The sequence below is a fragment of the Octopus sinensis genome, linkage group LG1, assembly GCF_006345805.1.
Source record: "Octopus sinensis linkage group LG1, ASM634580v1, whole genome shotgun sequence".
NCBI lineage: Eukaryota > Metazoa > Mollusca > Cephalopoda > Octopoda > Octopodidae > Octopus > Octopus sinensis.
This window is the reverse complement of record NC_042997.1, coordinates 123,440,438-123,444,319: the sequence shown is the minus strand read 5'-3', so window position 1 is coordinate 123,444,319 and position 3,882 is coordinate 123,440,438. Positions and strand designations below refer to the sequence as shown.

General features: G+C 35.9%; 1 long non-coding RNA gene across 1 annotated transcript in view; it reads left to right on the top strand.

The window, feature by feature from the left end:
• Nucleotides 1-3,447, top strand: part of LOC118766380 — a 15,754-nt gene extending 12,307 nt beyond the window's left edge. Inside the window, exons 2-3 of the long non-coding RNA XR_005002319.1 lie at nucleotides 1,851-1,858; nucleotides 3,131-3,447. This is a non-coding gene — a long non-coding RNA (uncharacterized LOC118766380). The remainder of the gene's footprint in view (nucleotides 1-1,850; nucleotides 1,859-3,130) is intronic.
• Nucleotides 3,448-3,882: the final 435 nt, after the last annotated feature.

Here is a 3,882-nt window from a genome sequence, read left to right as displayed (position 1 = left end):
CATATAAATCTCTACCTCTATCTCTCTATATATATACACATATACACACCTATACATATATATAGGGCACAAACATATACACTCACACACGCGTACATATATACACACGCACGCACATACACACACACTTACCTCCTTCTCTTGCGCTCTCTGGTTTTAGAAAGAACTTTTTCTTCACCCATTCCCTTCCACTCATTTCAATATGTAACCGCGTGCGCATCGTTGGCGATTTTCTCTCCGTCATCCCTTCTTTAGACGTTTTCTATATCTCTAATGAAGAGCACCGCTCGAAACCTGAAATCCTCTTTCTTTTCTTTTCGTTCCTGAGCGTCCAGCGTTGCTGTTTGTTCTTGCTTGTACATGCTTTTATTGACTGTGTATATATATATATATTATATATATATATATATATTATATATATATAAAGGGTGTGAGGAATAAATTGTCGCTATTTTATATTTTTAATTTCTCACATACGCATTGTTGTTTTTGATTTTGTCGACTATAACTTATAGTTGGGCCAGTTGGGCACTGTCTCTTAGACAGGCAGCACCATGACGCAATCCCAGGCGTTAGACATTTGGAAACAACATGCTCTGCTTGCTTGGAATTCGCGTTGGAAGCTCCAGTACGAACCGATGGTGAATATACATCATGACTGTTGGCTTGCTGTCTTCACAAACCATGTACCGAGAGTGATAAAAGTCAAACATCCAGCAAACATCATATTGTATGGAGTGATCACTAGAGGTGGTGACTTTATGCCTCCATTTACCTTGTCGCACAGTCTCTGACGCAACACGGAGGACTACATCAAGTGCCTGGGAAGGTGGTGTTTTCCTCAGTCAAGTGGGTGTCTGCTGGAAGACCTTATGTCTGGCAACATGGCTCTGCACAATGACACAGAAGCAGGTGAACCCAATCATGGCAGTCAGGTAATATCTGCGACATCAACCCTAAAATCTGGCCACACAACTTTCCAGAGTGCAACCCTTTGATTATTATGTGTGGTGCACGGTTGAGCAACAGACCTACAAAACTCATTGTAACACCAAAAATGAACTGAAGGCAAGGATTAAGGCAGCATCCACCAACTTAAGTAGACCGTCCAAAAGGGTTGCAGGAGATTCCGAAGCCGTCGGAAGGCCGTGGTTGAACCCAATGGCGATTTTATTGAACAATGTTACTCTTTACTATTTCAGGATATTGTTATGTAATTTTGGTAAATATATCTGTTAAGACGAGATGTCAGTGTTACTTTAATTGTTATGTATTTCGAGAGTTTTTTTATTATTATCCTATTACTTGAACCCACCCACTAACCTATTATTTTATACACAAGTAACTACTATTTCTTTCTGTATTTGAATGTGAGATTTGATTAATACGATGAACTTCCCTCTGACAATATATGTTCTAACGGTGCTCTTTCAAATATTTACTTATTTAACGTAAACCAGAATCTTCTTTATTCCTAATCAAACCCTGTGCTGGAATTTAACTGTCAAATTTTGTAAAGTCAGAACACAATAGTTATTCTATATATGCGATAAAAGAAAATCGATTGCTGATGATTGTTAAAAATTTCTTTTGTCAAATATCAATCAATCTTGAAAACGTTTTGTTGAAAGTTATTTGAAGAGAAGCCAGCATTTTAAGTGATTTATAATTAACTTACATTTCATCCACTCATCACCATGAAGCTATCATGCATTCATGCCAAAATCGAGGCTCTATGAAAATGCATGATAAATCCTAACCTACCTAATATTACACATATTCACCTTAAATCTAGAAGTATATACTCGGTTATGTTCTCTTAGTTGAAATTGCCCGAAACAGATTGTCAGTTATGACTGTAAAATCATATATTATAGGGATACCTAATAAGGCAGCCGTGAGGCTACTATTACAACATTAAAAAAAATGGCAATATATAATAACTTGCAAATAATTTTGTTTTTAAATGATATCTTTATATTTAAATTGAAATAAGATGAAACTGGAGCTATCGTCAACTTCTTGCATCACTTTTGGGATTTTGCGATGCATAGAATTGCTTTGAAAATGTATATTCTTCGCTCGCAGTGTGTATTGCATGTTATCCTGGATGAACCATTATAGTATTAACAAGCTTCCTTGAAACCACTCGAAGTGTGAAACTATTATCAAGAGAATATTTACAGAAATTGCTTATGACAATTTTATTGCTAATAAACTTCACACGTGATTTTGCAACTGACGTTTAATATATTGATAAACCAGTTTAGTAAAATGTTGCATGGTCTTGCTAACAATTAAATCTGATAAAACACAGCGTCCATTAATACGTTATATAATTATAAGCAAATATAATAAACACATCTATTGTAATGTTATTATCAAAACTAGAATACATACCCTGACATTTGGTTTAGTAGTGTTAAAATGTTAGATTCAGTAAAGATGATTCACTGTACAAACAACTAGTATTATGCAACAGAATATTACAAGAGACTTTTAAAAATGTGAAAATGGATTCTGTGGCTATCTTATTGTTCGTTCTCACTGCTCATAACAGAATGGCATTGCAATCATTGATGCGTGCATTCAACATGAAAGTGTATTTAAGTGTGAACAACGTCTTTTATTTTGGTATAAAGGGTGACATAAACGACTCCAGCAGTAAGATAAATATTCCCAAGACACTTTAGTACGTGGGCTGCTACTTTAAAAGATCAAAGAGTGACTGTGTTCATAAAAATTCACTCAACCTTGCAATGTAAATGTATACGCAGCAAACTGCAGCTATTTCTGAATATAAAGGTATAACATTTTATACTGCGCTCAAAGTATTTACAAAGAGGCGCAGAGTATTTACCATTAAAAAATACTTGAAGTGGCTACAGTGTGTCTTAAAATTGTACTGTTGACCAGACAAAGAAGGCGTGTATAATATTCATGTTTAACAATTAAATTGTATATATGTTTGTGTATATGTATGTATATATGTATGTATTTATGTGTATATATGCATATGTGTGTGCATATATGTATTTATAAGTATGTGTCTTCCTGGCTATTTTACATATATATATGCATCTATATATCCGTAAACACTTATATATGATAAACGTAGAATTACATATAGATTATTATTGTTATTATTGAACCAGAGAGCAGTTCATGCATTCAAAGTGACGTTGGGGTAAAATATACGAAGCCCAGTACACCCATCACGATTACCCGTCTGATAAAATTACAGCAGGCACATGCATCACAACCATATGTGCGCAGCATGGTTAACTCATATCAAGATAAACAGCACATGACCTTGTAGGTGGGGCCCAGTTAGAATTTTATTCCGGTCGCGCAGCACATCCCACTCCATTGGTCCTTGAATGAGTGTTGTTTATGGATGCTCAATGAAACACCTATGTCTTCAGAGTTGAATTATGCAAACTCCAAAGAATTATCGTCAACACATGATGCCCCTATAAACTACTTCTGGTCGTTATCAGAGATGCTCCTATTGCCTGCCACCAAAGGACGTGCGTGCTCAACTGCTTAAGGTGAAACAACTGACAAGGAAATCTGTGGTATTGAACAGAATCTTTGCTGTAGCCCATCTTTTGCACCAAGACAAAGTAACGTACATGATAACACTTCCATTCAGTTAAGACCAGAATCCATGAGAGCCACTGACTAGTACATTGTTATTATTTTTATTATTAAAGCCTGTCGGATATTTCTTAATTCCTGGTTATTCATTACTTGAAAGCAGACAATAACAAGTCACCAAATGTTTCAAGTAGTGCCTTCTCCTCTGACTCAAGCATGCGAGCTGTACCCAACAATGCTGTCTTCTGGTTCACCTCGAGCCTGATAGCAGCTCCAGTATTC